Here is a 27,073-nt window from a genome sequence, read left to right as displayed (position 1 = left end):
GTAGATGAAGCAAGCGGTTGCGGAGGGAGCAGAGCCACATGTGCTGATGCTTCCTGTATAGCGCCGGCTCCTGTCACAAGCAAAGTGATATCAAATGCACTCTGCCTGGGACAGAAAAAGCCGGTGATATCTGAATTTAAGGTAAATTTATTACTAAAAAGTGTATATATGGGCGTATCTGTTCTACAGCGGTTACTGTGCTGCTTTCAAACTGATCCACAGGTGCACCTTCGGATTACCTGCTTTGAGTCATAGACCTCTGTTATTACCTGCGGGTTTGGTGTGCTTTCAAAAAGTGTGCCACACCTGCAGTATATGTGCAGCTAACCCAGGAAAGCCACAGGTACACTGCGCTACACCTGCAGTGGAGGTAAACTGCAGCACATCAGTGTGAACGCAGCCTTAGGCCCCTTTCACATGATCGGTTCAACCCACATGGACTCTCCATTCACCTCTATGGAGCGGCAGATTTAAAGGAACTTGTGTCCATTTGCACCCACCCACCTCCAACTGTCCCCTTCCATCGGGTTGGATCAGATGGAAGGACCCACAGAGTAGAGTGGGCTGTATCCGTGTCCGATCTGCATATACAGAGTGGACATGGATCTGTCATCTGTGCGCTCCACTTATTGTGGCCTGCGACCAGTTACCAAATTGCTTAAGTGGCCCTCGCTCTTCAAAAGGTTGGACATCCCTGATCTAGAGAGCGACATTTTCAAGTGTCAGCAGTTCCAAGAGTACCTGAGCTTTACTACCCATACCCTCTATTCCCAACTGAGAGACTGTGTTCTGTTCGTTTTATGCAAATAAAAATTCCCAAAGGGATTCAAGTGCCGGTTTCTGCAGTTTATTGGGCCATCAACCTCGGGAACCCCTAGACAAGAACGAGGTGGAGAAGATAAACGGTAAGCCCAGCAAAACCAGCCGCTCCTTCGCGGTTCAGTGCTACATATCTATTTCATGGGGCAATTCATATGTGCTGCTTAAATTTCTGTGAATGTACATATGAGCAGTGTATCCATGGCATGTGTATATATATGAGATGGTTTTTTACATTATTTACCGCAATGTCCAACGTCTACAATCCATGACAATAAATATGCATTTGTTCCATTTATTGCCTGTCATTTGCCTCATGCATAAAAAAAGCTTTATGAATGGAGAGGGACCTTTAATTCATTCACCCATCCTCCATTCATAGATCATGTTTCACTAATGGAAGCTGTAGTATGTAGGATATATACATTGTAGGGACAGGCATAGTTGGCACTCTTGATAAGTGCCTGGCACCGATACAGCACTCGTATTAACCCCTGCAACACTGGAAGATTACAGTTGGGGCAGAAGACCATGAATTTCAGCTAACAGACCAGCCAGCAGCACAACGGAGGCACTTCACATTGAATATAAGTACTGTCCCTGTTTTTTTTTTGTAGCGCTATCATGTATGAGCTACTGGATTTAACTGGTTCTTCCCAGAACAGTGCAGAGGTAACCAGGCACACTGCAACAGTTCATTCACTCCAGCTCATTGAACAGTCTAGGGGTCTGCCTTTTTATATATTATTGCTGGTAGAACTTGTGGAATTAGGGGTGGTCTGTGATACTCCAAAAATGCTTGAGCACAATTCTGCAGAGGACAAATCTCTCTCTCTCTCTCTTTCTAAACTACACCACCATCAGTCCTTCACCCACAGCTGGTAACCATGAGATAGTTTTGCAGAACAACTGTAGCTAGACTTGAATAGTCTATGGGTTCATGGCTGGGGACCATGAAGTAGCTTTAAGGTGCAGCACAGAAAGGAGGCTCAACTCAGAGAATCCTGAAACTGGATCAATCCATAGATGCAGCCTCTTGTAAAGTAGTCCAGTCCCAGGGGCGGTAGGGGCAAGCACCCCCCTTCCTCTCAGCTCACTGATCCAATCACTCAGAGGGAGAAAGACAATCTCCTCAAGTCTCTATTTTTTTTTCAAATATAAGCTTTATTGTTTTTCAAGAAGAAACAGAAGGCAGAGGACAAGTAAAACCAAAAGGGCAACAAGGAATTCAGTACAATGTCAATCTTAACTGATGTGCATACGTAGGTACATGTAACAGTGATAGCAGCAATATGAGTACCCGCAGTAGATCGTAATGATATCTTAGTCCTACGTACTTTCCAACTACCAGATATAGAAGGGGCACCTTTGGTAGTGAGTCTCACCATGTCTGCGCAGTTACAAGCCTGAATATACTACCCAATACCTGAGTACGAATACCTCCTATAACCAAAGAAGAGGGAGAGATAGAAGGAGAAGTAGAAAAGGAGCAAAGGTGTGGCAAATAGAAAGAACAGAAAAGAAAAGTTACAGTAAGGCTGGAGGGAGAGAAGAGAGGGAATCAGAGGGGGGTATTGGCCCGGGTGAGGTGGATACCTTATTATCGGGTCTGCGGGACTCTGTTTATTCAGGTGGCAAGCATAGCCACTCCTTCATCAGAGTAAATAAACACAATGACCATGTTTTGGAATGTTGTTCCTGTTTATTTTGTGCCGTCAGGACTAAGTCTTCCAATCTCCTGATCTCCTCCACTCTGCGTAGCCACAACCCAATAGTCGGCAGGGAGTTTCTCTTCCACATCAGTGGGATGCAGGATTTAGCTGCATTCAACAAGTGTCTTATTACCGACTTTTTGTAGCTCCGTGCCGGTACCGTAGTGTCATGGAGCAGAATGATGGCTGGATCATCACTAATCGTGTGATCCGGGAATTTTTGAGTGATCTTCTGGACTGTTGCCCAGAAATATTGAAGCCGAGGGCAAGACCAGAAAATATGGAGGAGTGTCCCTTCGTCTGTCTGACATCTCCAGCATCTGTCCATGGTGTTAGGGAAATATTTGTGCAGCCTTTGAGGTGTATAGTACCATCTGATCAGGATCTTATAATTAAGTTCTTGTATCTTAGTGCAGATAGATGTTTTTAAAGAAAATCTGATGATCATTTGAATTAAGGCCTTAGTAAACTTGCATTGTAGATCAGTTTCCCACTTCTTTATGAACGTCAGATCAGGTTGATCTACTAGGGAGTTAAGCAATTCGTATGTTTTAGATAATACTCGAGTCAAGGTTCCCTCATCTGTGCAGTAATCTTCCAAGGTTGTTCGGTTGCGGTTAAAGTGTGCCGGGTTCGGGATCGAGTGTAGAAAATGGTGTAATCTTACTGCTTTCCAGAATGGCAATTGGAATTGTCCCCCACTGTCAGTCAGATCTATGATAGAGGGCTATTGATTTGCGACTAGGAAGTGTGAGGCCCGATCCCTACCTGAAGAAGTAAGTGTCTTGTATTCTGAATGTTCCAAACCGGGGGGGGGGGGGAGCAGGATTTCCTAATATCGGGAGAAGAGGGGAGTCCTTAGAGGAGAGGGAGGTAGTGGATAGCATGGATGCGCCTATATAAAGGGTTGTGCCTATTACCGGGTGTGACTTTAATGCTGAAGGTAACCAGTCAAAGCACTTAACCGCTCCCTTTAGTGATACCATGGACTGGGCCTGTTCCACTTGTGTCCAGAGCTTGTGTTGGCCATGTCGGTTCTAATCTATCATCCTACCCAGATGAACTGCCCAGTAGTAATTCCGCAAATCTGGAAGGGCCAGTCCTCCAAAGTGTTTAGGTAATGTTAGGTAGCATCTGCGTAGCCTAGGTTTAGAGTTTGCCCAAATTAATTTAACAAAAAGGGAGTGCACTTGTTTAAGGTATTGAGATGGAATCCTGATTGGCAGTGCTTAAAATAAGTATAGACATTTTTTGGGAGTATAGACATTTTGAGCAAGTTACATCTCTCAAACCAGGAGTGTAATCCCTTATTCCACTCCTCCAAAAGTAAGCGGATCTTAGTTAACAATGGTGGAAAGTTAAGTCCAAAGGTTTGCTTTAGGTCATTGGGAATCTGGGTTCCCAGGTATTTGAGGGAAGTACCTGACCATTTAAATCTAAATTGTGATTTTAGGGAGCTTAATCTGTTCGGTGTGATATTGACACCCATCGCCTCTGATTTATCGAAATTGATTTTCAAATTAGATAAGTTCCCATATCTATCAAATTCCTTAAGGAGGTTTGGCAGGGACACCACCGGGTTGGTTAAAGAAAACATCAGATCATCAGCATAGGCTGAAATCTTGTATTGCGTATCTCCTACTGTCACGCCAGAGATATCTGGGTTGGATCGTATAGTACATAGGAAAGGTTCCAGGGCCAAGGCAAACAGGCACCCCTGTCTAGTACCATTTTTTATAGAGAATGAATCTGATAGTATTCTGTTAGCTTTGACCTGAGCTGTGGGATTAGAGTATAAACTACTGATCCACTGTAACATCTTGTGCCCTAGGCCTGTCTTCTTGAGAACTGAGGACATAAAAACCCAATTGACGCGGTGAAATGCCTTTTCTCCATCTGTACTAAGGAAGACGCATGGGGTTTTAGAAGTCAAGGCCATATGGATGAGATTAAGCACCTTGGTGGTGTTATCCCTTGCCTCACGGGCAGGGACAAACACCACCCGGTCCAAATGGACTAGGTTTGGCATGTGCTGGATTATTCTATTTGCTAAGATCTTTGTAAAAAGCTTAAGGTCTACGTTTAGCAGGGGTATAGGTCTGTAGCTACCACATGCCGCTTTGTCTTTTCCTTCTATCGGTATGAGGGATATGTGTGCTCTCAGGGTGTCTCTGGGTAGAGGGGCCCCCTCCACTAGGCTATTAAACATCTTAACCAGGTAAGGAACCAGAAGCGGCAGGATGGATTGATAGTATTGCAGCATGAACCCGTCAGGGCGCGGGGCTTTGCCAGGTTTCATCCCACCTACCGCTCTCTGTAGTTCCTCCACAGTAATGGGAACATCCAGATCTACACTCAATGCCGTTGGAATTTAGGGGCTCTGCGCTGCTGCTATATAGCCATTTATCGTCGTGATGTTTGGGGGCCTTACTGGAAGGTTATATAGGGAAGAGTAGTAGTCACTAAATCCTTTTGCTATTTGGCTTGGTGTGTTCTTTTTCTGCCCCGATGGGGCTATGATATGAGGAATGTATGTGTTGAGTCTATGACTTTGGCGAGTAACTTCCCACACTTGTTTCCCTATTCATAAGAGATTTTTCAACAGATTCGGAGTGCTGCTTTGGCTCTATATTGTAGCATGTCTACCGTTTGCTTTCTGAGGGATTGTAGTTCCGTTTCTAGTAGGGCAGTTGGGGTTCGTTTGTGCTTCAACTCTACCTCATGTATCTTATGGAGGAGCTGGCGTAGTTCACAGTCTTGTGGGGCTCCCACAAAATACCCCAGTCACAGTCTTCTGTATCATTGGTTTAAGAATAATGTTTCAGTTCATTTCTGACATCTGTTATGACTACTGGTGTCTGTAGTAGGCTTTCATTAAGTCTCCAAAATTTGGGGTGCGCATGCGCGGAGGAACCAAGATGGCCGCGCCGCCCCAGACCCACGGCGTTTGCTGCGCCTGATTCTGCCGCTTCTCCCCGACGGACCGCTCTCCTCCTCCCCGCAGACCCGGAGATCCTCCCTGTATACTCCGTTCGGGAGCCAGACGTAATTTGAGGCCTGAATTCGCTAACTCCACCCGGGCTGGGTGGACCAAGATGGCCGCCGCGGCAGCAGCGTCTCCTCAGCCGCAGGCTCAGGCCTCAGAATCTACACCGGATCACAGGCAAGTCTTGGCTCCAGCACTCCTGACTTTTACCCCAGGCATACAGTGGATGGCCCAGCAGCCTTATACCCCCTCCCCGGCCTCCACTGAATCTCTCCTCTGCCACACCATGTGGGACCAGGCCTTCACTCAGTCAGGCCCTCATGGCAGTCAACACAGTGACTCCTCTCCTCAGGGTGGTTTAGGCCAAGACTGCTCTTTCAATGCTGCAGACTTGTACCTAAAGCTTTCAACCCTCCTGGAGACAGGTCTGGCTACAACAGCTACCAAAATTACTGGAGAAATCAAAGCTGATCTCCAGAGTATAGGCTCCCGGATGGACGCCATTGAAAATCACTTAGAACAGACATCTGCGGTAGCCCACCAGAACACTGGCCTCATCCACACCCTCCATGAACAACTTGATGTAGCCCTCTTCCGCATAGATGACCTCGAGAACAGGTCCCGCAGGTATAACTTTAGGATCAGAGGCCTGCCTGAATCGATCCTAGATGTGGACCCGGCTACTCAGGACCTTGTGAAATCTCTGATCCCCAACATCCCGGCCTCCCGCCTGGAACTGGACAGGGTCCACCAGGCGCTAGGTCCCCCCCAGGAAAGATGGTTCACCTAGGGACGTCATTGTAAAGCCCCATTTCTACACGGTCAAGGAAGCCGTCATGAAGCAGGCCCGATCGATGCCACAAGTCCTCTGCCAGGGCCATCCTGTGCAGATATTTTCAGATCTATCTCCTTCTACTACACAACACAGGAGGTCCTTAAAGCCGTTGCTACTTGCTCTAACCCAGAAGGAAATCAAATACAAATGGGCCTTCCCCTTTGCAGTAAAGTTCTCCTACCAAGGAAAAAACCAGGCTTTTTCTAGCTTTACAACAGGAGAACAGCTACTCCTCCATTTGAAAATCATTTCTCAGGAGGCGGACATGGACACTTCCACTGCTTCTGCGGGTCAACACAAGCAACCACCTCCGAACAGCCCGCTAGACCCTCTCTGGAACAAGCCCAAGTCTCGTAAATCATCGCGCAAAGGCCCGCCGTGAGATCCAGAGGGAAACTCATTAGGACCCTCGCAGTGCTCGATGCCCCCGCATCGCCATCTCCCATTCATATGGTCATTTCCAATGTGACTTTCCCTTCTCCCCCCCCCCTTTTTTTTTTGGGATCCCGCAGGATCAAAGGAACACTTTGAACATTTGGTAGGCGAGGGGGACAACCCAGTCCTCTACTATGGTTGATATAGCAGGGATCTCTGGGTCTCTTGTTTTTGTTTTTTTTGTTTCTAATGTTTTGAATTGTTGGATCCCCCCTCCCCCCTAGGAGTTTGGGAGGGAGACTGGGGGGTATTCACATGGTTTAGGTCCCTTTTTTCTCAGGTGGCTCAATGTGCCTTAAAGTTACTATTTACATGGCGCCCTGGTCCGGGACGGTTCCCATGCGCCTCCTCCTACCTCATGAACACCGGCTGGTCTTCATGGGCTAGGACCTCCAGAGTTTTTCTCTTGGAGCATTTCCAACCCAGGTTTACTCTCACGTCTGTCCGTGAGATGTTCTTGAGGACCCTATCTCTGCCCTGGGGTTTGGTTTCCCCCTGGCGGGGAGGTCCTCCTTTCCCCCTCTTCCTTCTTTCTGTTCTTCTTTCTCTGCTTTCCTGTCCTGAGCATCGCCTAACCATATCTTCTCTTGCAGAGGTCTTCCTGAGTGGGCCCGTCCATCCCTTCAGTAGCACCATGATCAGCGATAGCTGCGGCTTTGTAATCCAGGGTCTTCAAAAGACTTCACAGGCAAGGGACGTTTTTGTTTACAGTCCGCCCCCCCGCTGAAACCATGGCTGAGCACGTCCTGAAAACCTTAAATGTCGCCACGCATAACGTGCAGGGTCTCAATTCTCCACTTAAACGTAGAAAACTGTATAACACATATAAATCTTCCAAACTTGATATAGTTTTCCTGCAGGAGACCCACTTTCTGAGTCGGAACAGTCCCAAGTTTCTCCATTCACATTTCCCCAATTTCTACCTAGCTAACGCTGCTAACAAATCCAAAGGGGTGGCAATTCTGCTCTCTAGATCCTGTAAATTCGCCTGTCTAGCTGAAATAAAAGACCCAGAAGGCAGGTTTATTCTAGTAAAGGGTACGATTGATGGCCATCTATTTTCGTTAGTGTCTTAGTACACCCCCAATAAAGGGCAGACTGCCTTCTTTAAACAGCTCTTCCAGACCTTGAACCCTGAGCTAGAAGGTACGGTCATCTTCGGGGGGGACTCCAATACGGCTTTTGATCAAGGTCTGGACAAAACCAAACCCCAGTCGGTACAACTTGCACGGCCCATTAGGGAGAGCTTGAAGTTGGCGAAACTTATCCATGCTCGGGGTATGTCTGACGTATGGCGGGAAATGAACCCGACGAAACGTGATTACACTCACTTTTCGCACCCACATAATGCCTACTCACGTATCGATCACCTTTTGGTGCCTAGCCAATCCATTCATCTAGTGGTCAGTTCTCATATTAAGGATACGGTTCTGTCAGACCACTCCATAGTTCTTATGTCCATCCGGTTTACAGGGCCCAGGCCAGGCCAGAGACATTGGAGACTCAACGAATCTCTCCTGTCTGATCCGTCCAGAGTCTCTCAGCTCAACCTAGCCTTGAAAGAATATTTTCTTCTCAATAATGTGGAAGGGATATCTGCGGAAACCCTTTGGGCTGCCCACAAACCCTTTATCAGAGGTGAAATAATTTGTATATCAGCTCAGATAAAGAGAGAACGGGAGATTGACCTGCAGAAGTTGGAGGAACGGTTTGCACGACTGAAAGCCCTGCATAAACTGAATCCCTCCCCAAACACGGTTGAACAACTGGATAACGCTAGGCTTGAACTTAATTTAGCCCTAACAGCCAAAGCGGATAAACAAATTCGATGGAGTAAAAACAAATTTTATACTCACGGTGACAGACTGGGAACCTTGCTGGCCTCTAAACTCACCCCCCGCGCTCAGTCCTTCGTAATGCCCAAAATTAACATCCCGGGACAGGGTGCTACTTTTACCCCTTCTAAAATTATGGACGCCTTTCAGTCGTTTTACACGAACCTTTACAGCTCCCACGCTTCGGGGAAGGAGACTTCCCTACAGAAAGTATTAGATGGCCTCCCCATCCCGGTTCTCTCCCCAGCCCACAGAGCAGAATTAGAAGCCCCGTTTACTGAGGAGGAAGTTTTGGGAGTAATCAAGGACTTAAAATCAGGATCTGCCCCGGGCCCCGACGGGCTTTCAAACCCGTACTATAAGGCATTTGCGGATTCCCTCGCTCTCCCTCTTACTAAGTTTTTAAACTCTAAAACCAAGGGAAACCCTCTTGATCCCCAACTTAACACAGCTTACATTGCTGTTATCCCCAAGCCAGACAAAAACCTGGAAGAAGTGGGTAACTATTGCCCCATCTCACTCATAAACAGTGATCTGAAAATCCTTACTAAAATGCTAGAGAATCGATTGGCGGCCTTTATTGGCGCTTATATACATAAATATCAAGTGGGGTTTATCCTGGGTAGACAGGGCCCGGACCAAATTAGGCGGGCAATAGACATTGTCTCCGTCCTTCAATCAAATTGGCTTGGGGGATCCAGACAAAAGGGAATGCTCCTGTCTCTGGACCTCCATAAAGCCTTCGACTCCGTGTCATGGCATTACCTTTTTGCAATCTTAGAACGATGGGGGTTTGGCTCTCGCTTTATGGGCCCGATGCGAGCCCTATACTCTAATCCGACGGCGCATGTAAGACTGCAGGGGTGTTTATCAAATTCCATCCCCATACAGAAAGGCACCAGGCAGGGGTGCCCTCTTTCCCCACTCATTTTTGCTATAGCAATTGAGACCCTGGCCATCTCCTTTCGTCAAAACCCGAACATAAAAGGGGTCTTGTGTGGTCCCCAATCACATAAATGCGGCTTATTCGCTGATGATATCCTCCTCTTTGTCACCTCACCCGTCACCTCACTACCGAACATATGTAAGACCCTGGAAAACTTTGCTCAAATATCGGGTCTGAAAGTAAACTATGCCAAATCTCAAGCACTTATTATATCGCTTCCGGCAGACACGGTCTCCCTCCTGAAACAATCGTTCAAATTCACCTGGAATGACACTTCAATTAGATATTTGGGCATCAATCTGACCCCTAGAATTGAGTCTCTCTACGCAGCCAATTATCCCCCCATGTATAGGAAACTGGAGGCGGACTTAACCTCTTGGTCTAAGAGTAATTTAACTTGGTTAGGGAGGGTTAACTCAATAAAAATGACCTTGCTCCCTAGACTCTTATATCTCTTCAGGGCTTTACCCACTTCATTACAGTACGACCATTTGAAATCTTTTCAAAGTAAGGTGCTGAAATTTACCTGGGGGAATGCGGGCTACAGAATACCACAAAGGATGCTATACCTCCATAGGAGACGAGGAGGCCTTGGGCTTCCCCACCTCTACAAATACTACCAGGCAGCCAGGTTAGCACAATTATCAGTTATATATTCTAAGTATGAAAAACCTGACTGGGTATACATAGAAAAACTAGCCGCCCCAAGACACACATTCGATTTCCTGTTATGGACCCCTCAGAAAGAGCGGCCCCCAATTTTAGCACCTACCCTTTCCCATTCTTTTGCTCTATGGGATAAACTACGCTCCTCCCCGGAATTGGTATCGGAATGTAGACCTTTATCTCACCTCTTTAATAACCCGAAATTTTACCCTGGATTGGAGATATCAGCTTTCAAATGGTGGTTGGAGAAGGGACTGTACCGAATTGGACATTTCTTTACCGCAGCTGGTCCCCTCACTCTTCAGTATTGTATCAAAAAATTTGACATGCCAGTTTCGGAGCGATTCCGGTTTCAGCAAATTACCCACTTCTTTAAATCCCTTTGGAGGGATCCAACCCTCCTCCCGAAATTCACCGACTATGAATTATGGTGTGGACAAGCCGTGGTCCAGCGGGGGGGTATCTCTGTGATCTATTCGTCCCTGACCTCAGCGTCCTCCAAAGAGGCATATATGTGCGCATGGGAATCTGATCTTCAATTCCAGTGGGACCTAGATAAATGGCAGTCGGCCTCCTTCAAATCTTTTAGGGGTATTCTGAATACTACCCTAACTGAAGCCAGCTTGAAGGTAATCTCAAGGTGGTACTACACCCCACCCAGACTTGCCGTAATCTACCCTAAGGCTGACCCCCTCTGTTTTAGGGGCTGTAAGCACGTGGGGACGATGGTCCACATTTGGTGGGAATGTCCGAGAATCCGTTCCTTCTGGAAACACATCTTTAATCTAATTGACAAGCTGGTGGAAGGTCAGATTCCCAGAACTCCTATGGTGGCCCTATTGAATGATCAAATTCCCTTGGTGATCAAACCCCTCCAGAGATTAATCCACTTCATCCAAGCTCACTATAGCCAGAGCTTGGAAACAACAGACGGTGTCCTTCTCTGCGGCCAAAAGGAAGATTTAATGGATAATGGCACAGGAAAAACTCACTAGTATACTTCTAAACGCATCAGATAAGTTCGACAAGATTTGGGGACCCTGGGCCCATCTGATGGGGCTTTCCTCGGGGGCTCTCTCAAGGCCAGGTTAATCTGACTATAGAGCTTTAGGTGATGCTCTCCTCCTCCTCCTTTTTCCGCTCTCTTTGAGCTTTCCTTTCTTTTCTTTCTTTACTCACTCTCTATTCCCCTTTACCTTCCAGGCCTCTCTAATTTAGAGGTTTATGGTTATAAGTTTAAGTAAAGCCGTTTCAGTTTGTTTGACGTTTGGTACTATGCCACTCAGGTGGCTTCAGACCAGTTGATCTAGTAAGATCTTCCCTGGGGGGGGGGGGAGCTGGAGCTTCTGGTATAGGGTGGGGTATGTTGGCCCGGCACAGCTTGCTCCCATATGGGGTGCCGGGTTGGGCATATCTCATTCTGGCCCTGTCTCAGCCCTCAGGGAATTACTGAAGGTTGCATTTATACCAATTTACGCTTTTACTGACTATCGAAGCTCTACCTATTCAGTTTTATAAGAATTCATAAGCCTTTCTGTGTTTGTTATTTGAATCAATGTGCAATGTGTATACGCTCTGTTTATGTAATACTCTCTCTTTTCTCTTATGAAAATAAAAGCTTTGAAATTAAATTTAAAAGAGCGAAAGTCTCCAAAATGTAGGTCTCGAGTTCAGTGAGGAAGACAGGCAGGGCTCAAGTCCTGTGGGAACTCACGGGAACGGAGTTCCTGTACTTTTTCCACAACAGGAACTCAGTTCCCATTAGCAGCCATGTCCTGCAAGACTTTGAAGTATGCGAGCTGTATGGCAGGTGCTACACCAGCAGCCACCCGACACAGCTCGCTATAGTAAGTGCCGCACATCTGACCATTCAGGCATTGCCAGTAGGGAGCCCCATGACAGCTTCCCCTTCGATCTACCTGTCAATCACAGCTAGCTGATGGGTAGATCAGGTCCCTGCTGCTAAGAGATTGTATTTAGTCAGACCTCTCGTGATGCGCTCCTCCCCGCCGGCCCCTCCTGATTTTCTGTCTCCTCATCCTCCCTCCCTTGTCTTGCATACTTGCTCTGTGTGTCCCGCTGAATCTCCTCCTCCTCTATCTTCAGTGCCATATGATGAGAGAACCCAGAGGAAGAGCACAGCTATTTCTGTTTACAGGACATGCAGGGAGAGAGGTGAGCTGAGGGAGGAACATCAGTTTGGTGTGGTAAGCTGAGCACAATACCTGGCAAAGTTTAATGCCAGGAGGGAAGTTTATGTGGAAATAGCTTAGGTTGGAATAGCAGCGAGTGTGTGTTGGAGCCCTGCAGAGTTTGCAGCCCCCCAAGCTAACATACATCTCCTAAGCAGGAACACATCACTATCGCCCCAAGCATTCTGTCCAGATAATGTGCAGTTAATTTATGACCTTTCCGTTTAACCCTGTGTTATCCAAACTCTGTTCAATGAAAAGTGTAAACTCACCACATAAACACTCTATATACAAAATAAAATTCCCCAATAAAGATCAGAACACGATGTTCACATTTGCATGGAAGCACAATTGAATGAATGCTGATTATTCAGAGAATTACCGTATTTATGTTTATTGAGAATTGTTTTTTATGTACTAACAGTTAAGCTTCATACACACAATACGAAAATTGGATGAAAAATACTACTTTTGAAGTGTTTGTGCATATGAGCGTATCATTTATTTATTTTTTTGGTGGGGGGAGTGGATCTTGGGTGGGAGTTCCCACACTTTTTTCCCCAGGACTTGACCCCTGAAGACAGGCCATAGTGCATGGTAACAGGCACGTGGTCCAACCACGTAATATCAATCTCAATGCTGCGTACCGCTTCCAGTGGACTGTGTGGGACAAAGAAATAATCTATTCTCGAGTACACTTTATGTGAAGAAGAGTAAAAAGTGTAGTCTCTTTCTCCCGGGTGAAGCAGTCTCCAAATGTCTATAAGTTGGATGTTGTGAAGGTCCTGAGTTATGCGTTTGTGTATACTCGTGCGTGTGGAGGAGGAGCACGAAGAGGTGTCCACCGCAGGAGCCAGGGGTATGTTAATGTCTCCCCCCAGAATCAGCTGACCCTCCCTGAATTCCGTAAGCAGAAGCAATGCACGGTGTAAGAAAGCATCTTGACGATCATTAGGGGCATAGACAGTGGTCAAGGTAACCTTCTTGTCTCCTATCCGTCCCTTGATAAACACGTAGCGGCCCTCAGGATCCACCAAGGTGTCGCTGCACGTCCATGGTACCACCCCAGAAAGGAGTATGGATACTCCCTTAGACTTGGCTGCTACATTAGTGGCGTGGTATGCATGTGGAAAATATCTGTTTTTAAGGCATGGTGGGTTGCCTGTCTTGAAGTGTGTTTCTTGAATAAACGCTATGTCAGCATGTGCTCTTTTAAGATCATGTAGCAGCATGCAGCGTTTTTCAGGTATGTTTAGGCCCTTCACATTCAACGAAAAGATATTGATGGTGTCCATTGTCACCCGGGTCCAGGGGGGTTTGACGGGAAGTGGTGAGAAAAGGTGAGGAAAGATCCGGGGAGATAGAATAGAAAGAAGTCAGGAAAGGCGAGCAGAAGGAAAAGAGGAGATAGAAGAAGTAGGCAAAATAATTAAGTATGCAACCGTCCAATAAGATGGATGGTGGATGGTATAGTAATGCCACCCTTAACTAAATGCAGATACACTTATGTCCCGGGTCACACCAGGGGGGTGCTTCCACCTATTGAGGAAGAGATCAAAGTAGACCGAGAGAGGAGCCCCCGATCCACCCCAGTCCCCCCAGCTTGAGAACATAAATTAACAATCAACTCTTTAACAAAGTAAATGTTTAGTGAAATGAGAGAGACAAACAAAAAAAACAAAAAAAAAACAGAACAAGTACAGAACAACCTAGGGGAGGCATGTAAAACAACCAAACCAAAGAGGACCCCCACCTCCCCTTTACCGCAAGGACAACAGCCCGGTGTATGCCCTGATATCATTCAAGGGCCATCCATCAGATCAGGGGTTGATGTTGTTCCCTTCTCATCCTATGCCCCATATCCCAGCCCCCCAGCTCCACCCCTCTGGATGGTCAGGGAATACAGGGACGGGAGTCCTCTAATACGTATCCCAGTCAGAAATAAGGAAGGGAGAGGGGGTGGCCGAACATGGGCATAAGTTCCCCCGCTGTGGAGCCATGTCTTGGTGGGGAAAAGAAGACCAGGGTATATATCCCCTTGCTTTAGCTGTGCGTAACCCTCTGCTGTTTACAGCCATATCAGGAAGGGGCAAAAAAACAACACTGTAGGAGTTAACCCCTATATAGACACACCTCTTATTTAGCCCTATCCATTCTAGGACCTAATAGAAATAGTCGCTAAAGGTGCCAATTGTATTATCAGTAAATACAATACCCCAGACCTTGAACCTGGACCCGGGCTCCATTAGTTCTCAGTGTCCTGTGAAGTGCTGAATCATCTGGGGTTTCCACCCAGTATTTCACCACCCTCCGAAAGACTATAATCATGGTCCATCAGCCCCTCTGTGCAAAGAGGGATCGCACGTGTCAGGTGTTGGAAGACACTGGTTTGGAGCAGGTAAAGCGGGACGTGGAGTAGAGGAAATCCTCAGGGGGGGTCCTTCTCAAAAAAAAATCCCAATCCCCCTCCCCGCCCTCCACCCGCATCCTCACCCCCCTACAGGATGCCACCCGGGGTATTCAAGCTCCAGTGGGCTTGTATGTGCATATATGCAGTGAGTACCTGAGCAGTGTCCCCCTCTTCTTGGCTCCCCTATAGTATGTCACTGACTATGGGCAGCCAGCAACAATGTCATGTCTACAGGAAGGGGTGTAGTATAGATGGTCTTCGGTCATGGGGGTATCCCGGGTGAGGAGGTGGTACAACCACAGGGGATATAATCCAGGCGGTAATGGCACACGGGACATGTAATTAAAAGGGGGGTAGGAACAATCTCTAATAGCTCACCGCATTGTCGGCATCACTTCCCTTGGTGCTTCTGCTGATGCGAGGCGAGATCTGCACCGGCTCCTCTGTGGTCTGGGTGATCTGGCTCTCCGTGCGCCTGGTGGTCCGGAGCGTGGAGCTGGTCGTTGCAGCATCTGCAGCCAGTCAGGTAACTCGAAGGGATCCGTGCCTATGAATGAAAATAGGGCAGGGAGATCCGTGGGTGTCCGAAGTGTAAAGAACTGCTGGGCTTTCTTAAATGTTACTGAGATGAGGAATCCCCATCGGTATGTGAGCCCACCACGCTTAGCAGCTTCCAGCACCGGTCTCAAAAGGGGCCTCCGCTGCAGAGTCGCTCTGGATAAGTCTGGCATGATCCGGATGGCAGCCCCGTCGAATTCAAGCTCTCCCCTCTCCCATGCCGAGCGAATTATCAGCTCCTTATGTGTATACTGGTGTATTCGGCATATAACGTCCCTTGGTCTGTCTGGGTCGGCTGAGCGGGGGTCAAGGGATCTGTGAATTCAATCAAAGGACAAGGTAGTGGGAAATAAGTCCCCCGTTATATCCCTGAAGATTGCAAGGGCAGATGCTGCTAGATCCTCCACTCCAGTGGCCTCCGGAAGACCCCTCAGGCGCAAATTATTACGCCTGCTGCGGTCCTCCATTTCGTCTGTAGACTATTTAACAGCATCCCATCCACCTACTGAGCACACCCCAAGGGATTGGCTAGGCCCTGCTCAATATTCAGGCTGGTAATTTGAATTCGCCCTCCCTAAACTCTGGAAACGTCTCCTAGAGGTAGGGGGAAGCAGGAGCCAAAAATTTAATTTTACAACATAACAGTTTTCCTTAGAGGACTTTCCTCTAAGGATCAGACTTTTTTCTTGGAGGAAAGTCCTCTAAGGGGAACTGTTATGTTGTAATATATGAATACACTTTATTTATGGAAATTTTTATGGACAGTTTTTATTTAATATAGCGTTCACATTCATTATTTTTATCTTCTAGGCTTTTGCACTTAAAGTGGTTGTAAAGGTAAAGAAATATTACTGCCAGCCCCTCTGCCTGTAAATACCTTATTCCGATCTTTTCTGGCTGGTCACATGAGTTCCGGCTGTTCTCCTCCCCCGATCTAAGGGCTATAGCGGGAGTGGCCAAGACCCCCCTCTGATGTCAGCCTGGGCATCACGTGACCGCTGTGCTGGCCGCTCAGCCCCTCCCACCAGGGAGGAGAGTAGTCGGAGGTCACATAACTGGCCAGAAAAGATCTGAGATAAGGTATTTGCAGGCAGCTTTTGTACAAACATGTAGACAGTGTGGGATGGATTGATGGAACAGAGGGGATGGCAGTAATATTTCTTTACCTTTACAGCCAGCTACTAATAGTGGCAGGAGGGGTGGCAAGATGGCTCGCACATGAAGCTGACAGGCAGGGAGGGAAGGGGAGAAGGGAGTGCAGCGGGATGATGGAGGCATGTAACCTGACCATGGTAATCATGAATCAGCAACCATGATTACCAGTGCAACCAGTATTACCAGTAGCCAGTACAGACTGTACAGAAAGGGGGACACAGAAACAGGCAGGATCAACCAGTTTTTTACAGCATAGAGTGGGACAGATTAGACTAGTACAAGCACTGTGCTGTTTAATCTGCTATAAGGGAACAGGATCTCTTTTTTTTCTTTAGGGCTACAGCCTCTTTCTTTGGTGTAAAAATAGTTAATACATTTTATTAACTGAGTTTATATTAGCACTGCTTCTTGTTTATATTATCTAATTGACTGGTATCACAGTTGTTAAGCGGCTGCTTATTATTATTATTATTATTTTGTTTTTTGTAATTCCTATTGTCCAGGAAGTTGCAATTTAGCCAGGTTGTTTAACCTCCTGGAGGTAAGTGTCAGTGTATTTGAAATGTTGCCATGTTGCCAAGGTGTCAGGAAAGGTCTCCTCCCGGTTGTTCAATGTAGCTATGAGGTGCTCCATGTCCCTAGTTCATTGAGTTTGGAAAATCAGAGGGACCTCCACTGTGGTTTCTCAGACCTCCAAGACAGGGAATACATGCCTTAGCGACATTTAAGAGCTGGATTGTTAGGGAGGCCTTGTATTTCTTGATTGGTCTTTCTGACAGAAGCAGCAGGCAGGGTTTCCCTCCAGATCAATACTGGCAAATGTCTAATGGTAAAGATCACCTCTTGCCAAAAAGGTCTGAGTTTGGGGCAGTCCCAAAAAATATGTAACATCATACCCTCAGCATTGCCAGCACTCACTAGGAACCTGAGGGAGAAAATGGCGCAGGGTGGATTGTACCCAGTACCACTGAGTCAAGATCTTGTAACTGGTATCTTGAATCCTAGTGGCAATGGAAGACTTCTGAGCGAAATGAAGGATTTTCTCTTTCTGCATGTTAGTGAATTGGGTTTTGAGATCAGCTTCCCACTTGGAAAGGAACATTTGGACATACTCTGTCGCCGAGCAATTTAAAGAAGTGTAGATCGTTAAGAGGAGGTGGTGGATCAGCTCCCCCTGTGCCAGATACTCTCCAGCTCAGTGAGCTGGTGAAGAACACCTGGAGATCGAGAGCACCAGTGGAGAAAGTTACAGAGCTGGAGACAGCTCCAAAAGTCTGAAGGAGGATCAGTAAGGGTCGCACGGGCAGTAGGGGAAAGTTGACCATCAGGTCCCAAGAAATCACAAAAATGAAGATGGCCATTCGATAGCAGTTGTTGAAAATGAGGGTTCTGGAGCCCTGGTTCAAATTCCAGATTGCCCAATATAGGCACCATAGGGGAGGGTAATGGTGACACCGAAGAGTGTCAGAAGGCTTCCCTGGCAACTAACAGCGTGCTGCCAAGGGTGGAATGATCGCTAATGGCTTTTGGCAGAGGAGAAGTGATCCAAGGCCAGCTCTTAGCTGTATCATTGGAGTCTTCCATCTCTATGGCCACCCAATGTTTCACTTCAGCATGGTACAACCAGTCCACAATCCTGTTGAGATGGGTTGCTCTGTAATAGGCCCACACATCTGGAAGGCCAACCCCTCCCCGAGGTTTAGAGAGATGGAGAAGTTGGAGCTTAAGGCGCGTGGCTTCCGATGCGACCATACAAAGACTCGGAACATAGAGCTTACTCATTTAAAAAATACCAGAGGGAGATGGATAGGAAGGGCCTGCAGCAGATAAAACACCTTAGGCCGCGTACACACGGGCGGACTGTTCGCCCAACTTTGTTCGTCAAACAATCCGACAAACAGTCCGCTCAAAATTTGCATGAACGGACTTGACCACACACGATGAACGAACAGTCCGCTGAAAGCGTGCGCGATGACGTGAACGGCACGTACGACGGGACGAGAAATTTAACGTCCAATACACTGCAATGCAACCTTCGCCGTGTAAATCCTTTCTGAGCATGCGCGAAACTTAGTTTGTCGAACAAGCCTACACACGAGCGGACTGTCCGCTGAAACCAAGTTTCAGCGGATTGTCTTACGGAAATTCCGAAAAACTTTGTTCGTCAGACTGTCCGCTGAAACTGTCCGCTGAAGCCCACACACGAGCGGACTGTCCGCTGAAACACTGTTCAGTTGGGCAAACAGTCCGCCCGTGTGTACGCGGCCTTAGGAAGCATGGTCATCTTAAGGGCACTACAGCGACCAAACCAGGTCAAGGTGAGTGAATGCCAGTGGAGCAGATCAGCTTTAAGTCGGAGGAGCAATGGGGCGAAGTTGGCAGAGTAAAGTGCTGAAGAATCAGAGGTAATATCAACTCCCAAATAAGGTATGGATTCAGCGGAGGGGAAAAGAGGATCGCAATGAACAGACCATGGCCCTATTTACCGTAATGTTAGGAACAAAGGATTTGGACAAATTGATTTTTCTTATTATTTTTTTCAATTTTCGTGACCTATCACTGATATTATTAGGAGGGTGCATAACTAGGAGGGTGTTACATACATTTTTGACTAAACTTAGGCTTTAATGATTTTATAAAATGTTTTTTAATGTTTCATCACAATTGTTCCATTGATAAAAAAAAGTTTTAAAAACGTGTAAACATGCACGGAAAGAGTTATTAAACTGCAGTCATTAAGTACGTATCTATCTAGGTTTCAGCACTCAGTCATCTCTGGAGCTTATGAAGGAAGCTTTGATAAGATTTAATGGAATAGGTCATGATACAGACGCTAACCTTGGATGAAATCCACACAGGATCTGGGAGTCATTTGCTGGAAATTAGATTTTGTAATCCATGGAACTGGAGAGTCACTTTTCTAAAGAAAGAATGTAATACCAAAAAAATGCAATGTCAGTCCACAAACAAAAGCTTGAAACTGACAGGACAATTCGCAGAGATGACATTGCTTTTCCGGAATATTTGGTAATTTCAGTTCAGCTATGTAAATGAAGTCATATATATGGCATGTATGCATGTGAACTGACAGCACTGCAGTTTAGCCTATTCTTCTTTATTGGTGATCCAGGAATGCATCTGTTTGAGATGCAGAAAACATACACTACAGACTCCTTGCTACCTTTCACTACAGAAATTCTGATGCTAAAAATGCCATTACTAAGTCTTTTCTCAGTTTTAAATCTCTCCTTGAAATTTTAATGTGTTGTTGATGCAGGAAGAAGCAAGAGAAGTCTCACAGGCCGGCATTAGAAAGTACAGTCCTGCTGTCCTACTAACCCTGTTAGATGGCTTGTGAACTCTGGATTTCAGAGAAGTCCTATTAGGGTAAATCAAGTGCAATTTATAAGGCCCAATTGCAGCCAAGCTTTTTTTTTGGGATAGATAGATGGGTTTGGATAGATTTAGAAGAGTAAATATATCTGTTAAATCTGAACTCCAGGGAAAGGAAAAATGCTCCTTTGGGATGGGGCAGCCCCCAAACTGCAGGGATCATGTTTATTCTGGTCTAGGGGACTGCAAAACAAACTTTTACTTAACCGATCCTCTTCTGTAGGCTCTTCTGAACTGAAAAACTGTTTCCATAGCCACTTCTCTCCCATACTTCAGTGGTTACAGGTCCTCTGAAGTCATGAAGTCCAGTGAAAGGTCTACTTTCGGAGTGTAGGGGAGTAGAGAAGTGCCGGCTGTCAATGAAGCGTGGGGCTTTATGTGGTCTCCAAGACCTAAATGAGCGTTTAAGCTTTGCAGTGCAGGGGCAGCCCTACTTCAAGGGAGCATTTTTCCTTTCCTTGGAGATAGCCTGTATGTCAATGCCGTTACCCCAGTGAGGAGATTTTTTTCCCCCACTTTTTGGCCATTTGACCACAGGACAAATAATACAGGAGCACACAGTAATAATAACCGGACAGAGTTTCTAGTGCCTCTCCATTTTACAGAAAAGTGTTTTTCTGAAGTCAGTATCTCCACTATAATACTTTTTGTGCTTAGCGGAAATGAGAGAAAATCTACCCATTGGGGACAAATGCCTCTAGGAAAACCTGACAAAAGCTCTATACCTTTCCCACTCTGTCCAAAACTAAAAAAAATGTTTTGACTGAAGTTGGGCTTAAACATTACATTTGTTGTTGGAATTCCTTTCTAGCTTTATTGTTGCAGTATTTACATTGTTGCAGTATTGAGTATTAGTAACATACCAATTACTTATACCAGTTGCCTGGAATTGCTGTTTTTACCTTGGTGGACTTTGGCCTTAACATTTTAAATTTGTCCATGTTACCCATAGTAACAACTCTTCTTGCCTGACAGTAAATTGTTGATCCAGGGAATACCTGATTGCTGTAAGGGTTCAGGAAGGATTTTTTTCCCTGTTGGAGCATACTGGACTATGCTTTATATGGATTGTAAGCTTTCCTCTGGATAAACTATGTGGTGTAGGTTTTCAGTATATGTGATCATTTTTATTCTGATTGAACTCGATAGACACGTGTCTGTGTTTTTTCTGTTTGACTAATTACACTAAATTTCCAAAAGTATTGGGACACCTGCCACGCACATGAACTTTAATGGCATTCCAGTCTTAGTCCGTAGGGTTCAATATTGAGTTGACCCACCCTTTGCAGCTATAACAGCTTCAAGTCTTCTGGGAAGACTGTCCACAAGGAGACAGAGGGGGTTATTTACGAAAGGCAAATGCACTTTGCACTACAAGTGAAAAGTGCACTTGAAATTGCACTGAAAGTGCACTTGGAAGTGCAGTCGCTGTAGATCTGAGGGGGACTTGCAAGCAAAATAAAAAACAGCATGTTAGCTTGCACATGATTGGATAATAAAATCAGCAGACTTTCCACTCATTTCAGATCTACCCCTCAGATTTACAGCGACTGCACTTCCAAGTGCACTTTCAGTGCAAGTTCAAGTGCACTTTGCACTTGTAGTTTGCACTTGTAGTGCAAAGTGGATTTGCCTTTCGTAAATAACCCCCAGAGTGTGTCTATGGGAATGTTTGACCATTCTTCCCGAAGCGCATTTGTGAAGTCAGACACTGAGGTTGGACGAGAATTTGCAGTCTCAGCTCTAATTCAACCCAAAGGTATTCTATTGGGTTGAGGTTAGGAATCTGTGCAGGCCAGTCAAGTTTCTCCACCACAAACTCACTTATCTATGTCTTTATGAACCTTTTTATGGAACAGGTTTTATTCTGTACTTTTTTTTAGAGCAGCTGATGGGGAATTTATTAATCAAGCTGCAATATTATAATAAATCTGTCTCATAAACTGTCTCATTGCTCCCGTTTAGCACTGCCTAGCTGTGCAACAGAATTGATAAATGTCCCCCTTGAGTATTAAAAAAAATGTATTCGTACTTCAAAAAATTAGAGGAAACACTAGCTCTATTTTGTCAGCCAAGGAAAATACAACCTTCATGTTTATAAACTACTCACTACGAAGACTATTATCGCTCCTTTTCAAATGACTAGACATACTTATAAGGGAAACCCTTTTCTATAAATCACACGACTGGTAACAAATCTGAATTCTTAAAGGAAACAGAGATCCCTGTGAATATTTTTCTTATTTAATTTTGCTGTGGGAAAATGGTATCAGCATAATGGAAACAGGTCACAACCTCTTATTTCCTACAGGAAATTCCAAATATTCCTCCTAGACAAAGGTCTGGAAGTGGAGAGGATGTAAAGAGCATTTTTGAATCCTCAGGAAAAGGTGACTTCATCCCATCGTTCTCAGACGTGGCATGATGTGAGGGCGAGCCTGTCAGTTATAGCCTACCTTCCCTACCCTCCGAAGCTTAGTCAGCTTCCTCTAGGAACCTTCACAATCGTGTTTAAAGATAGCATTATCAGTGACGTTTTGTCAGCTGAGCACACAAATCTAAGGACCTGTTCACGCCATGTGCGTTGGGCTGAGTTTGACAGCCATGCCCTGTTAGCTCAGTTCACCCCACTGCGCAGAAAAAATAGGACATGCTATATTCTTTGCAGCACAGCATGTTGCAATGTACCACATCGCAACCCACTGCAGTGAATATAAGAATAAATATGAATATAAAATGTCACTTTGTTACATTTCAATAAAGTTGAAAAAAAAAAAAGTAAACAGTGTAATGTTACATTTACCACTTATCGGCACTGCTCTTTTCGTAGTACGCACAATGGCTACTGGTGTGAAAAAGCCCTATATGAAAATAATACGATACAAAACGAATTATCCAATTGACCTCTGGAAGATTTACTACCCTTCGTGGCCAAGCCATTTTTTGCATTGCAGCACTGTGTTATTTTAACTGACAATTGCGTGGTCATGCAATGCTGGACCCAAATAAAATGTAATTTTTTTCCCAACAAATAGCGTTTTGTTTTGGAGGTATTTGATTCCCCTTTAGTATAGAGACGAATGGAATATCTAAATGTGTAAAAGCTGGACTTACCCCATGGGGGAGACCTTTTGTTGGGGCTCAAGTTGGTATTGCTGCATAGATAGGGGAAAAGTTTGCCCCTTTTTTTTTTTTTTTTCCATAAAGAATTTTATTATGTTTCCAAAGTAACAGTAAGCAAATACAAGATTACAGAAAAACATTAAACTGTACAGTGCCTCTTGATCCATCAACACAACCTTACATATAGACGTCAGTAAGCAGCAGTTGTAGTAGTTAAGAAAAGCACGTTGCAGACACTAAGTTGCCAGAGAGGAAATCATAGCGTGTAGATACACGCCTGCAGTCAAGCTTGCTCAAAGTGGCCTTGTGCCTCATGGTCACCATTAACTGTTGCGTCTCTAATGGCCATGGCGCACTAGATTGCTAATAATTCCTATAAGATAGCGAGAACTGAGGGAGGGGGGGGGGGGGGTGGGAAGAGAAAAAAAAAAAAAAGGGGGGGGGGGGAACCAGCTAGGACTTAGAGGGGAAAGATATTGAGATAGAAGAGAGGGGAGAGAGCTCGGATAAGCCTTCGAACGGATTGGGGGTGGGTCAATCACCAGCTACCCTCTCCGTCCCGGTAAAGCCAACAGAAAGGGAAGGCACCACTATACTCCAGGGCTGCAGCTATGTTCAGATAGACAGTGCTGCAAGCACTGCCCACATGGGGGGTACCAGTTGGGAAAATTTCCACTTTCAGGGTATCACTGTCTCCTAAGTTTGCATCAACGCAAGGTATCTATGGGAAAGTTTAAAAGTCCGCCACGCTCCCCAGGTTGCGGAAAAGCGATCAATCCTGTCCTGCGCTATATGAATCAGCTCCTCCATCGCTTCTATACGATTAATGCGGAGAAACCAGCTTTTAATCGAGGGAGGGGACACAGATCTCCAAAGTACCGGAATACAAAGCCTAGCAGCATTGGTCATATGCATCGCCAAAGATTTACAATATTTCTTCTGAGGGATGTGCGATAGGTGTAATAAATATTGTGCAGGGGTGAACTCCAAAGCCAAGGGTGAAACCTCCGAAATTACCTTATGGACCTCCCTCCAATAGGGCTGAATCAGAGGGCAACCCCACCAAATGTGAAGAAGGGTACCTGACCCTTGTCCGCATCTCCAGCATTGATCAGGGACCGTCGGAAAGATCTTATGGAGCAAGTCTGGAGTTTTGTACCATCTCATCTTCAATTTATAACCATTTTCCTGCGTGTGTACATTTAGGGACCCCTTATGAATATATAGATGTATACGGTCCCACTCTTTATCCGTAATCTCCTGGTCCAGCACAGACCCCCAGAAGACCCGATCTGGGCTCCTGCCATGGTGCTGAGTCTTAAACATAGAAGCATACAAAGCCGAGATCACGTGGTTCTGGGGAGTCGTGCTGGAGCACAGAGCTTCAAATACAGTAGGCTCTGTCAAGTATCCCGGTCTCCTCCCTGGGTCATCTAAGAAGTGTTTCAACTGTATATAGGGCCAATACGGGAACGTCTTAGTGTTAGATAGCTTGGCCAAGTCTTGATGACTCAAGAATCTGCCCCTCCTAAAGAATTGTTTCGCCACCATTTCTGCAGACGGCCATTCATGAGCCAAGAAACTGGCAGACAAGCCCGGGGGGAAGTCAGGGTTTCCCCTAATAGGAGTAATCGGACTCTCTGTGTGGGAAAGCGCCATTGCCTTGCAAGCCCTGGTGAATTCTTGCAGAGTCGCCCCGACAAGAGGGTGTGCAGAGAGCTGATGCCCCGTGGGTCGCTTAGTACTCCAAGGAAGCACTTGCAGGTCTTGGCCGACAATGAGCTTTTCAAGTTCTGTCCAGTCCTTGCAGCGTGAATGTACCTTCCAGTCGACTACCCTGGCCATGTGTACTGCCCAATAATAACGTTTAAGGTCGGGCAGGCCAATTACTCCCTTAGCTTTGGGTAGAACCAGGGTTGCCCACCCGATGCGAGGTGATTTGGAGCCCCAGAGGAAGGATCTACAAATTCTTTTGAAGGTTATGAAAAAGGCCGGTGGAAGACGTATGGGGATTGTTTGCATTTTATAGAGAAGTCGTGGAAGCACAGTCATTTTGAGAGCAGCAGCTCGCCCAAACCACGACAGAGTCGGGACATCCCACCTCTGCAGTTCCTGTTGTATAGTTTTAAGTTCGGGGAGAAAGTTCCTTTCGTAAAGGGAACTCAGCTTGCCAGGCAATTGTATGCCCAGGTATGTGATAGCATCTGAGTTCCATTTAAAAGGAAAGTTGGCTTGGCATTGCTGGACGAGACCATGTGGCAGGGAAACGTTCAGCGCAAACGATTTAGAGTAATTGAGTTTTAGATTGGCTATGCGTTTGAATTGCTCCAGGAGTGGCATTAGATTTGGCAGAGACGTTAATGGGGATGTGAGGAAAAGCAGGATATCATCCGCAAAAGCCGCGACTTTGTATTCCTTATGACGTACCCCTATGCCCTTGATGTCCGGGTGGAGCCTAATGCAGCGCAAAAGAGGTTCCAGGGTGAGGACGTACAGAAGAGGAGAAAGAGGGCACCCTTGTCTAGTGCCATTTCGGATGGGGAAGGCGTCCGACAGGTGGCCATTAACCTTGACCCTGGCCCTGGGGTTAGAATATAAAGCTCCAATAAAGGTACACATGGTGCTGCCCAGGCCCAGGGCCCGTAGCACTGCTTGCAGGTAGTCCCAGGCCACCCTGTCGAACGCCTTCTCCGCATCCATGGCTAGAAAGAAACCCTCCTGTTGGGTGGAAGTCAGCCAATGATGGAGATTTAAGGCCTTAATTGTGTTGTCTCTCGCTTCCCTCCCCTGTACGAAGCCCACTTGATCCTTCCCCACCCAGGCAGGAATGTAAAACGCCAGACGGTTTGCAATGATCTTCGCAAACAGCTTCAAATCCACGTTTAAAAGCGAAATTGGGCGATAATTCTTAACGTCTGTGGGGTCCCTGGCATCTTTGGGTAGCACCGTGATATACGCTTCTAGAAGCGTATCCGGGGGTTGGGGGGCTTTAGCTAGTGAGTTAAAGGCTTTAAGAAATCGTGGCACCAGGAGAGCTTTATAGATTTTGTAGTATGGTACCGTGAAGCCGTCTGGACCCGGGCTTTTACCCGGCTTCATTGACTTCAAGGCAGTCTCCCATTCCTCGGAGGACAGGGGAGCTTCCAGGCCAACGCGATCATCAACAGACAACGCTTTGGGGCTATATTTGTCCAGAAATTCCCTAATTAACTGCGAGCGAGCCCTATCCTCCGCGGGGTCACGAACGCCTTCTTCTAAATTATATAACTTACTATAGTAATGAAGAAATTTCTGCGCAATATCATCGTTTTTTGAGAAGGAGCGTCCTGCACTGTCTGACAGATGATGCACCGTGGTGGCAAGGGTACACTTCTGTAAACAGCGTGCCAGAAGCTTCCCAGGTTTGTTACCCTGTTCGTAGAACAACTTTTGCGATAGCATATGGCGTTTACGCGCCAGCCGAAACAATTCCTCCACCAATTGGGCCCGTACATCTGCCAATTGCTGCGCCACTTGAGTGGCCTTAGTACGTTTGTGCTGCAATTCTAATTTAGTAATCTCCTGGGTAAGGCTCTTTATCAGTTCCTGATGTTCCCTCTTCTTCCTAGCTGTGATCGCCAGAAGGTGTCCCCGAATCACGCACTTATGTGCCTCCCATTGCACCATAGGAGACACATCTAGCGTATCATTCGTGGCAAAGTAGTCCCGTATGGCCTGTTCAATGCGGGTTGAATCCGCGGGGTCTGACAAGGTGGACGCATCTAGCCTCCACATTCTGGTCAGTCTCTCCCTCTGTGGGAATTGCAAAGTCAGCGTGATGGGGTGATGATCGGAGAGTGTCATAGCTTCTATGGATGCGTTAGCTAGATGGGACAAATCTGTCTGCCGTATGAAAAGGTAATCCAGCCTCGAATAGCGATTGTGTGGGTGTGAAAAGAAGGTGTAGTCCTTCTCACTAGGGTGGAGCGTACGCCAGGTGTCGTGGAGCACGAGAGATGCAAGTTGGAG

Source organism: Lithobates pipiens, unplaced genomic scaffold, assembly GCF_037356315.1.
Source record: "Lithobates pipiens isolate NorthernLeopardFrog02 unplaced genomic scaffold, aLitPip1_a1.2 Scaffold_23, whole genome shotgun sequence".
Classification (NCBI taxonomy): Eukaryota; Metazoa; Chordata; class Amphibia; order Anura; family Ranidae; genus Lithobates; species Lithobates pipiens.
The sequence above is the reverse complement of the archived record's forward strand: the minus strand, read 5'-3'. Positions refer to the sequence as shown.